The sequence below is a fragment of the Phragmites australis genome, chromosome 4 (assembly GCF_958298935.1).
Source record: "Phragmites australis chromosome 4, lpPhrAust1.1, whole genome shotgun sequence".
NCBI classification, from domain to species: domain Eukaryota; kingdom Viridiplantae; phylum Streptophyta; class Magnoliopsida; order Poales; family Poaceae; genus Phragmites; species Phragmites australis.
Window position 1 is genome coordinate 21,222,078 of NC_084924.1, and position 12,779 is coordinate 21,234,856.

A 12,779-nucleotide genomic window follows, 5' to 3' on the forward strand; every position below is an offset into this window, starting at 1 on the left:
GCACACGTGGCTAGGGTTTTTGGGAGATCATGTAGAAGGCTGCGGCTAGGGTTTCGAAGTGGCTCAATCTTAGCACACCCTACCCACACCTCTCCTTATATAGAGCTCACTAATGGGCTCCCACATTGGAAGCCCTTTACTACTCTAAAACTTCTAATGGATCACAATCCAATTAAAACCCATATACGAATCCAATTCGCTTGTTTTCGTCCAACCCATTAAGTGTGTGACTCGTTAGGTTCATATACAAATGGCTACGACTCGAAAACCCTTTCCAAACTGAGATCAATAGCGGTCCCTAGTAGGACATGTTGTCTCCCAAGTATACACAAAAGATCATATCGGCTGAACCTTGATATACACATGCACCGATCCCTGCATCTTACAATACCAGTCAAGCTCAAGGCAAGATATGTGCCACCCTTGTGATAGCTCGACCATTCACTCGATCAAATAGTGGATTCATCATGACTAACTCTTTAATCATATGGCATGGCCATGCACATTCTCAATCCAACTACCTCGATGGGCACTAAGAAATCTCTCCTGTTATCAAGGAGGAGCAAATTCCTTCTTGATCGCATACACCTCACGACATGTTTCATAACAAGCCCAAAAACTATCTTTATGACTACCCAGTATGCCGCTACACATTCTAGGAATCAATGACGATCTTAGGTCTAAGGATCCTACACGTACATCATTTGAGATCACAACGAATGGCACATCATAAATAACAATCCCAGCAGTATCTCAAGGTTGGTCTATCCAACATCATGTTCTCTAACATAAATATCCACATTAGTGACTTAGTATCTCTATACCTATGATCCATGAAACGTGATCATCGATCAATACATTGTCTTATATATCATCATAATGATATGTGATCAGAGATCGACTAAGAATAACATCATGATATAAACAAAGAGTTTCATGAACAAGTCACATACTTGCCAATCAATGTATAGGTAGTCATTTTTGGAATAATATATTATTCAAAAGTACATTAACATAGATATGTGATATAATCATCTTTATGATTGCCTCTAGGGCATATCACCTTTAGAACTCTGAATAGGTTCGGAGCTGTACCTCATTACAATCACCTCTGCTTGAAGATGACCGGACCCCAGGGCCCGAGACCTGGCTAGGCGCATCGAGTACGGGCACCTGGCCACCACGTCCATGCCGTAACCCATGAAGGCTCCGAGGACCCTCCTTCGGCGCATCCCGGGCACCATGGCCCTCCGAGGCCACAACCGGAGGGAGACATTAAAAGTGTCCCCATACAACCAAACTAACCTGACTGGTTCTTCAAAATAGGGGCGAACCTTACCTCCGAGCGGGAAGCCCAGCTTCTGGCCATCCTGCAAGGTAACCTTGATACCTTCGCCTGGTCCCTGTAGGACCTCCCGGGAGTTGACCGTTGCATCATCAAACACTCTCTTCAGGTCGATCTGAAGGCCAATCTTGTACGCCATGGCCTTCGCAAGCTCTCCCTAGACTGGGCAGAGGCTGCAAAGGAGGAGGTCCAGAAGCTACTAAAGGCCAGTGTTATCCGAGAGGTCATTCAACACTGTCCTGGTGAAGAAACACAGTGGGAAGTGGCATATGTGCATCGATTTCACATCACTAAACAAAGTATGCTCGCGGGATCCATACCCCCTTCCTCGCATTGACCAGCTAGTGGACTCCACCACCGGCTGCGAGTTGCTAAGCTTCCTGGATGCCTACTCCAGGTACCACCAACTGTTGATGGCAATAGAGGATGAGAGCAAGACCAGCTTCATTACTCCCTTCAGGGTATACTGCTACGTTCAGATGCCCTTCGGTCTTTGGAACACTGAGGCCACCTTTTTCCCGCCTGGTACACAAGGTACTAGAGAAGCAACTAGGCCAGAGCGTCAAAGCCAACGTGGACGATATTGTCGTAAAAAGCTGACTCAAAACCAACCATGTCGTCGACCTAGAGAAACATTTGATAGTCTCCGGGCAATAAGCATACAGCTCAACTAGGAGAAGTGCATATTTGGTTCTAAGGCCGAAAAGATGGTGGGATATTTGGTATCCCCAAGAGGCATTGAGGCCAACCCTGGCAAGATTCATGCCATCGCAGAGATGTCACCTCCCACCAATCCAAAGGAAGTACAGTGCTTGGCCAGTTGCATTGCAGCCCTCAGTCGTTTTCTCGCCAAATCGGCTAAGCATAACCTTCCCTTATTCAAAATACTGAGGGGCTCCGAACCGTTCAGCTGGACTCTAGAGTGCCAAGTGGCATTCGAAGTCCTCAAAGCCCACCTTTGTCACATCCCAAATTTCCCTAATCATGCCATTAAGCATACACATGTCATTAGCATCATGTTTATGTGTTAAGAACTGTGAATTTGTTGAATTTCATATGGTGGTTTGTTACTTTTTTCGTATTTTAAAAATGGCTGATGTTGAGTTCACGAGAATGTGGGAAACACTAGAGTTCTAATCTTTGGGCTATTAGATTGGGGAGAGAAAGATTTATTTTTCAGCCGAACTTTTGTTCTCTCTTACATGTGTGACCCATTTTGGCTGGCCCCACACCCTCGCCGTCACTTAGGCAGCAACCCCACCCCTCCACCTCAGCTCCCTCACTGTCCTCTCCTCTCCCCCACGCCCAAACAGCAGCAGGAGCAGCTGCTCCCTCCCTCTCCCACTCAAACTCTCTCACTCTCCACACAAATTGCACCCCAAGCCCTTGGATTTGAGGTATGCATGTATTATCACTGAAATGCCCTCCACTCTAGCTCACCATCCCTCTAATTCTTGTTCACATGCATGAAGGATTGGAGGAGTGGCAATCGATTTCGTTTCCTATTGTGGTGCTGAAAATTGCAGCAAGTTGCTCCCCTTATTCAAGTGTTCGCCTTCGATTCTTCCCCAAATCAACGTCCTCAAGCTTTGGCAAGGGACTATGGGTAAGTACCCCAGGTTTTTCCTTGATGGCATTGCACATTTTAACTTGATTTTAGATGGTGATGAGGGTTGCAAATCGAAGATTGGCGAAGCACCTCATGTTCTTGAGGTTTTAAGCTTTAGGAGTGAAATGAGGTGAAGATTAGTGATTCGTGTTGCAGAGTGAGAAGTATGTAACCCATGCCATACTCCCAGGAAAAGCTCGAACGACCTTGACTAAAAGGGTACCTGTACCCGAAACCGACACAGGTGGGTAGGTAGAGAATACCTAGGGGTGCGAGACAACACTCTCTAAGGAACTCGCAAAATAGCCCTGTAACTTCGGGAGAAGGGGTGCCCCCTCACAAAAGGGGGTCAGTGTATTAGGTCTAGAGCTAGTGTATGAGTACCATTGCATGTTTATGTGGTAAGGATTTTAAAATGCAAATCAAATCCACCGAAAAATTTTCTTTGCAAAGTGCTCTCTTGAGAGCCTGGAATATCTGGACTAACCCGGATAGTCCGGGTGGCACAGCGAGCATCTCGTTGATTTATATTAAAAAATTGTTACGATTTAGAGTGTGTTTTGAGTTTAGAACCCTTGTACTAGTACTTATGCATGTTTGGGTGGAAGGGATTTAACATGCACTTTTGAATCAATCACGAGAATCACTGTGAGTTTTGGGATAGAACTTCCCGAGAGTCCCCCATGGAGTATAACCCGGACAATCCAGCTAACCTGGAGTATCTGTCATAGCCCAAATAGTCCAGATCAATTGAGTTAGAAAAATACCGAGAACCTAGGTTGATATGGAAGGTCCGGCCCCACCTGGAAGGTCTGAACCTGGATACTCCGGCCTAACCCGGACAGCTGTTATTTTCCAACGTTGTTTAGTTCGTAAATCTTTTTTGTTCCTTTGTATGTCTTGTGCCTTTAGCTTGTGTTTATGATGCATCTTGTACTGTTATCCATCATGTAGCACATATCATCGCATCTCTTTCATACTCACTATTGCACATTTTCTTATTTAGTGAATGAAGGATTGGAGGGTGACGAGGCCACGAACGAGGGTGATCTAGAGGTTGTTTTTGTTGTTGGTGAAGCTAATCAACAAGGCAAGAATCTAAGCATTTTCATCCCATTACTTTGCATCATGTATTGCATCAATTGATAAATTATGCTTTATGTATGTTGCATGTGAATGAGTCAAGTGTCGGGTCGATATGGGTAGATCCTATTTGTTGCATTGCCCTTTCTTGCACTAATTATCGCATGATCCTTGGTAACCTGGGTGGTTCATGTCAAGTAATGATCTAACTTAAAAGGAATATGATATGCTTAGCATGATATAGGTCCTCGGTAGAAGTCAAACAGTGGTTTGGCCATCGTTCACATGCTCTTACCTTATATCACAAAGATAATGATGGGTGTAAATTAGTGAGGATGAGCCAAGATTCAGGCGGGCAATAGGGATGGCTCGAGAAGGGAGTCTGGATGCTATAGGCCTGATTGAATTGATTGAGCACCGTTCGTTATTGCAGTTGGCTTTATCACTTGTCTGTACTAATCACATATCCGAATATGGGACGGATGAGCCGAATGCCTTATGTAGCTGTGATCTTTTCGTGTGCTTGTCTCGGGTGTTGTCAGCATAATAGGCTTGAAAGAGGTATCTAGTTTGCTCTGGGAGTAGTTCTAGACGACCCCGTATGCCAAGGCGCATGTTCAAACGGTTGGGGCTTATTTGGGAATGGTTGACATGAGTACCCTTTGTGCGGACCTATGTGGTCACGCAAGCTGTATTGTCCTCAAGTCGTGTGTGTAATGGAGTACCCCTGCAGGGTGTACAATAATTCTAATTACCGCGCTCTCGGTTATGACTTGTCCATTTGCATCAATCGTAGAGTTCCGGTTGTGGTTATGATGGTATGTTGGGAAATGTACGGTGATGTTGATGAAGTTTTGATACGGTTCAAGTTTTGCTTACACTTGAGTCAAAATTGCTGCATTTGCTTAAGAACTTGCTTAACCTTGAGGTTGAGTTCTTGCTAATTATCTAAATTGCATTCTCTTTGGAATCGGATTATTTATCCCATATGGATTAAGCCTTGTGAGTACCTTCGTACTCACATGCTTTGTTTGCTTTTTAGGTGAGAAAGCATTTGTTTTTTGCTACTTTACGCCCACCGACATTGGCGACGGGCAGGAGTAGTGCCTACTACTCGTGTGTGGATATTTTTGGGTGGCGCTTTAGGGCAAAAGGTGCTACCCACCTTTTGTAGTTATGTACTTTCTGCTGCATAGATACTCCATCGGTGTTTGGATCACATATTTTGTTGTGAAGTTTAATTTGCTAAAAGACTTGTAACTTATTTTTAATTACTTGCTCTTTATTATATTTTGTGATGATGTGCTTGTTTTAATAGCGTGTGTTCCGATCATGGAAGAAAAACACATGCCAGGACTATCGGGGTGAGATTCTGGTTAGTTACGAGAGTTGTCATTACACAAATGATTGACTTAATGATTAATTGGAATATTGTCTAGACGGTTCCTCACAGCATGGCATCATAGCTTGTCTTAATAAAGTGGCCTAAAAATACTTAGGATGGGTTCAAAAATGTGTCAACCCACTAAAAGATATCTTTAGTTCCCAAGTGTTTGCTCTATTTTATTCCTCATCTTATCTTAGAGCTAATCGTACCTCTTCTTGTTGTTAACATGCCTAAATTGGTCTCTAACTCATCTCTTTCTTAATGGGTTAAGGATGGCCGCTCTTACATTGGTGATGGCTACTCATGTCAAGGGGGTGGTAGGTTTTCCTAGCGCACAAATTTCACCTATGCTTCGAGTATACGGTGTATGCTTGAGGAGTTGGGCCAGACTTGGTGGACTACCTGGCAACCATGGACATCCGAGCAAGGATCATAGAAGGCGGAGCCAACCCTGACTACTTTGAGGCAATTGAAACTTCAGAAAAAAATGGCGGTTCAAACAGTAGCGTACAAGAAGATGGCTACCCTTCGTGGTGAGTTACTGGTTCTACGAGGATGGCCTTTTGTCTACCTTCCCATCTAGGGCAACAATGTCAACAACTTTGAAGATGTTCCAGATGCGATGCCATTGAATGAGCACCGCATGGTACAGTTGGATCGCTCCTTGGATCAATCCTATCGTTGCGTGGTGGCTGAGTTATGGGAGGCGTGAAGGCGCTACAATCGGCTGCAACACGTGATGGAACCACAAGTGCATTAAGGGTTCGTGAACCACGGGGTGTTGTATGGCGAGGGCCATATGACGCCGTATGGCATGGCACCTCAGACTCACCACTTTCCGGTTGTGCAGGGCACACGAGTATCTCGTCCCTATGGCCGAGGTGCTAGGGCATCCAATGGATTGCAAGTGCTGCAGTTCCATAACTCGGGCTACACGAGGGAAATATTGTTAGGTGAGTTGCAGCCTCTCACCCACCCTGATGCCATTGACGACACGGGCTCCCCCCCAACATCATCTCTTGGATGAATTTCTTGAGGACTTTGTTTGGGATCCATATCGTGGGTGGTTTTAATTCGGTGGATTTAAAAAAATAAGTAAATAGGGCGAAGTTTCTTTCCCAAAAGTTATGAATGATAAAAAATTAGCTATCCTATTTCCTACGTATGAGACTTGTATGATGTACCTTTACGTTGTATGAGTATTATGACTATTTAATATGACTTTTATTTCGGTTGATTGTTATTTATTATTCTATCATTTTACTCATGTTGCATCGACACAATCGACAAAGGTAAGAAGGCAAGGAACGCATTCCGATAGCGGTAAATATTAGGGGCTCAACCGGTGCGAGGAAGTGAATACGTTACCAATAATGTATGAACATCCACCATACGATGGTAGATATGGTCATCTACCTATGTGGTGATTACATAGGGTGTCCCGTAAGGCGAAGGTACGTAAAGTGAATACGTTGGCAACAACGTATGAAACGTCGCTTGTGCAGCGAGATGCACAAGCACCGTTCGTATGACTTTTTTTCTTTTTGTGCGAAGGGTGACGAATGTGATGATTGTGGTGAGTGATGCACTCGAGAAAAAAACAAGTAGATAGGAATTGAGCATACTCTTACATTCCTAATTGCTCATCTTGCACACATTTACATATCATGGGTTTTAAAATGCCCGACCGTATTCATGTTGACTTATCCATTCCTTGTCATTCTAAATTCCTTGTTGTATCTTACTTGTCTATATCTTGTTGTCACTAACCTTAGAAAATGATGATAGGATGAGGACCCACGACAGTTTGAGTGATCTTCCTGAGAGGTCCAAGGAGAACACCTTGTGTTGCCTCCACTGCCGAGCATGGCTGGCGTGCTCATGTGTATTGAGCAGAACCGCCAAGCAGACACAACGCTACTCAAAGCTCTCGTCCGTAATACAACTCATCAAGGAGGAGGAGCTGGGCACCATGATGACTATTTGGACCTCCTTCGTACTAGTCCTCCACCTTCGTGCGCATCGATGATCCTCACGCGGATCACTAGCTTCGCACCATCGAACAGAAGCTCGCTCTTATTTGGTGCGAGGACCATGAGAAGGCCCTCTTTGCCACACATCAACTTCAAGGCACGGTCAATGGGTGGTGGATGAACTATCTCGCCATGCACGCCACCGATCATCGCGTGTCATGGGCAGAGTTCCGTCAATAGTTCGGCGACTACCATATTCCTAAGGGGACGATGGAAATTAAGCGGCGGGAATTCCTGGAACGCAAGCAAGGAGGAAGGTCGGTCATGGAGTATGTGCAGGTGTTCAACCACTTTACACAATATGCACCGGATGAAGTCAACATAGATGAAAGGAAGCAGTATCGTTTTGTTAACAGCCTCACGGCCAAGATGCAAGATCGCCTCTCTGCTCACGAGTTTATCGACTTTAACAAGTTGGTGAGCAAGTCCCTCACCGTCGGGTACAAGTTGAACAACCATCAGGAGGAGAAGCGTAAGAGGGTCATACCACCCTCTATGGGCAGGAGCTATCAACGTCAGCGAACGGGGAGTCAACTCCCTCCATCTTCCTTTTTGATGCCATATGCTTCCTGTCCAAAGTGGGTGGTGCAACGCTCATACTCTTCACCACAAGGACAAACTGCAAGGCCCATAGGATCCCAGAGCAGTGTGACTGGTGGTCCTGGTGGCCCATGCTACAACTGTGGGCGTGTCGAGCACTTCACGCGAGACTAACGTTTCCCAAAGATGGGAGCCATGGCGAATGCTCCAAGGCCGTCACTGCATGCACAACCATCTTAGCAGGTGTCAAAGGCTACGCAAGTTCCAAAGCATGGCCGAGTGAACCATATCACTACTGAAGGGACTCAAGCGAACAATAGCGTGCTTGTTGGTACGTACCCGTGAATTCCTACCCTACAGTTGCACTTTTTGATTCCGAAGCATCTTATTCTTTCATTAAGGAAGGATATGTCTTATGTCACGATATGGTCATTCATCATACCAGATTGATACACCCGGTACTCAGTTGCAAACTAATAGAGTTGTTCCTTTAGCCGAGATCACCATTGAAGAAGTTTTATATTCCGCAAACTTGATCATCCTTGATACTAGGGGAGTGGATGTTATCTTAGAGATGAATTGGTTAACCAAATATGGCGCTCTTATCGATTGCGCTCGAAGGATTATCTCCCTCAAAAATTCGACCGGAGTCCGGATCCCCCTCCACTTGGGAGAGGGTGGTTCCCTTTTGGTATGCTTTGGAGAGTACCGTAGCCATGGATCTCTGCAATATCCCAGTGGTGTGTGAGTACCTTACTAGGGATGTCGCCCAACCGAGATGTAGAGTTTTTCATTGAACTTGCACTCGGAATGATGCACGTTTGCCTAATCTTCTGAAAGGTAATATGATAAGTCGATTGGTGGAGCTTCAACGTTGATGATCTAAAGGCTCAGGATAAAACAGATCGAGAACCGTCCCAATCACTATACCATTACTCTGTAGTTATCAACCGTGCCAAGAAGCGGTAGACCTTGCCAAGAAGGCTTTTCCTGCAAACGAATCGAGAACACAATCAAGAATAGGTAGATGCAATTTAAATATTGCTAATTACCAATGAAGTCCTTGAGTTGGGGTTCAACAAACCAATAAACGGTAAAACTACCTAAAACAGAATAATCTAAGCTAAACCCGAGCGTAAACTACGATGGCTACTGTGTATATAAAGGGGGTCGTGAGGAGGTCTACCTAGGGTTGTGCAGCCGTGGAAAGAGGCGTGCACAACCTGGACTCTAACTCCGACACAATTACAAGACCCAATTAGGTCCAAAAGGATGGTGCAGCACCTTATTCCTTTAACTCTGACTACACCATAAAGGAATATTTGGTCGAGCTCATATCCATTGAAAAGGGCTCATCGTAAGCTTTCCAGAATATCCAAGATTCCCTGAAATGGACCTCGTATGAGAGAGTTATGCCCGTTTTACTAACGTGTTGTTCTGGGACTCGACCACGACCTTGACCACAACCTCGACCACAACCTCGACCTCGACCTAGACCACAACCACGACTAGAGCTTAGCCTGGAGTGGTAGACTTGGCCTTTGAGGGTTGACATCTGGGTAAGGTTGTGGTGCTTCTTCCACGTTCCTAAGTAATAAAACATCACAAGAATTTAGTAGTAATTTATCCAAGGAAGCATGAATAGTAAGGAACGAGTTCACCTGGAGGTCTAATTGTCGTGCACAAGCTCTTGTAATTGGACCTTATATGAGTCGAGGATTATTGGCGGTATGGATCGTATCCGAAGGAGCCATGGGCTCATCATCCTCCCCCTATTAAATTGGAGTCATCCTCGACTCAAGCTCATCTTCTTCTCCAAAGTATGGCTTCAAATCTGAAATGTTAAATATGGGACTAACCTCAACATCTGCAGGTAGGTCCAATTTATATGCATTGTCATTGATTTTCACAATAATCTTAAATGGTCCATCAGCTCTAGACATCTACATTGACTTTCTTAGTTCTGAAACCCTATCCTTTCTTAAGTGCAACCAAACTAAATCACCCGGTTCATGCTCTCTATACTTTTCAGTCATGCTCTCTATATTCTTCTTAGTTATTTCATGCAACTTAAAAATAAATTCAGCACGTTTCTTAGCATCTAAATTAAGTCTTTCAAAAGTAGGCAAAGGTAATAAATCAATAGGAGCGCTCAACATCACGTCTCATCTTTGGCCAAAAGAAGTGGGTGACCAGCACATCTTCAGTCTTCTTTGATCCAAAATATGACATCAATCCTCCTCCATGTGCCTCCTGTAACAACAAAAGACGAACGGAGCTAGCTGGAATGCACAGCTTGTTAGCATGATAGAGTAATCCTTCATTCAGTACATATTTATTCTATGTCTTCCCTTCTTTACAATGTTCGAGCACTTCCTTAAAATCCAAATCAGAAGCATATAAGTCCTTAATAGTCTCTAAACCAAAAATCTTAAGATCAAGTTGAGATAACATGGTATAACGCTTAGAAAGCGCATCAGCAATCACATTGTCCTTTCCTTATGTTATATGACATATAATAAATTATACCCATTTAGCATGTCATTTATTCAGTTTAGGTTGACTTCTAATATGTTTCAGCGATTCATGATTAGAATGTATAACAAATTCTTTAGACCATAGATAATGTTGCCAAGTTTTAAGCACACAATCTAAAGCATACAATTCTTTATCATAAGTGGAATAATTTAGACTTGGCCCACTTAATTTCTCACTAAAATAAGCAACATGTTTACCTTTTTGAATTAGCACACCTCCAATTCCAATCCTACTAGCATCATAATCTAGTTAAAAGGTCTTACCAAAATCAGAGAGTTGGAGCAATGGAGCATGATAGAACAGCAATGGTACTGAAATCCTGCACAAATCGCCGATAGAAACCCGTAAGACCATAAAAGCTTCTCACTTGAGTAACTGTCTCAGGGGTTGGCTAGCTCTTTATGGCTTCAATTTTTGCTTCATCACTTTTATTCCCTATGGAGTAACAATATAGCCAAGAAAAGAAACTCGATCCGTGCAAAAGATGCACTTTTTGAGGTTACCAACAAACGTGCATCTCTCAGAGTGTTAAAATAGCACGTAAGTGATCAAATGTAGTTCATATGACTTGCTGTAAACCAAGATTTCATCAAAGTAAACCACCACAAATCTCCCAATGAAAACATGTAAAACTTCATTCATCAATTGTATGAAAGTACTAGGTGCATTAGTTAACCCAAAAGGCATAACTAACCACTCATATAAGCCAAGCTTAGTTTTAAATGCAGTCTTTCATTCATCTCCAAGTTTCATTCTAATCTGGTGGTATCCACTTCGCAAGTCAACTTTAGTGAAAATTATAGAACCACTCAACTCATCAAGCATATCATCTGACCTAGGAATAGTATGATGATATCTTATAGTAATATTATTCATAGCTCTACAATCAACACACATACGCCAACTATCGTCTTTCTTAGGAACCAAAAGAACAGGAACAATACAAGGGCTGAGACTTTCTCGTACATACCCACGGTCCAAAAGGTCTTGGACTTGTCACTGAGTTTCCTTAGTCTATTTTGGTTTGGTCCTATATACAGCATGGTTTGGCAAAGTTGCTCTCGGAATCAAATCAATTTGATATTCAATTCCTCGAATAGGTGGTAATCCCAGGGGTACTTCAGCTGGAAGTACGTCCACAAACTCCTACAAAAGGTTAGCAACAGCAAGAGAAAAAGAGCTAGATATATTCTCAGGTGAAACTAAAGCATCTTTACATATCAAAGCATAGCATGGCAGCTCATTATCACAAATTTCAGCAAGGTTAGATTTAGTAGCAACCATAATACACCCTTTTAGTCTAATTCAATCGGACTTAGAAGTTGTTGCTTTCTCCTTTTTGGGTGGAAAATTGTTTTCTACTACTCTCTGATTTTCAGATTCATTCTCAAACTCTTCTCTATTATTTTCAGCTATTTCTTGTTCAAATTTTTCAATTTCAGCAAGGGTTAAAGGTAGAAAAGTTATTTCCTTTCCTTTATGCATAAGAGTGTACTTATTACTTCTACCATGGTGTGTTGCATCAATGTCAAACTTCCATGGTCATCGTAACAAAAGTGAATATGCTTACATGGGTATTATATCGTAATCAGCACAATCATGGTATGAACCAATAGAAAAATGCACCCTAGCTGTTTGCATTAGCTTCACCTTTCCACTGTTGTTATGATACGATACGGATGGTTTCTTGTCGGCAAGGCAAACTTCTTGATCATATCTAAACTTACTAAGTTGTTGCAGCTTCCTCCATCAATAATGTCTCGAACACGATAATTCTTGACTATGAGGAACATCTGAAACAAATTGTGGCGTTGTAGCTATTCTGCTTGCTCCATTTGAGTACTTAACACTCATTGCACAATAAGTGTTCTATAATTCTCCATAGCAGCTGCACTCAATTCCTCCTCATTGTTGATATCTGTCTCATGTTCGTCCTCATCACCTGTATGGTTAGCTGCAAGTGCATATTCATCCTCAACATCACTAGCACTTACATATCCACCCTTTTTTGTTACAATGTATGCTCACTGACTTGGGCAATCCTTCATGACGTGGCCCATTCTCTTGCCTCGGTGGCACATAATCCTGGTCGATCGGCCTATAGAACCAACCGAAGAAGAGCTCTTGGCTGACCCCTACATACTTATGAATTTGCTTACCTCGAGAGCGTGTGACAGTGTCAAAAGGTACTGCTGAACGCGCCTTACTCGAGAAGGGGGCAGCAGACTGTGTAGCTGAACGTGG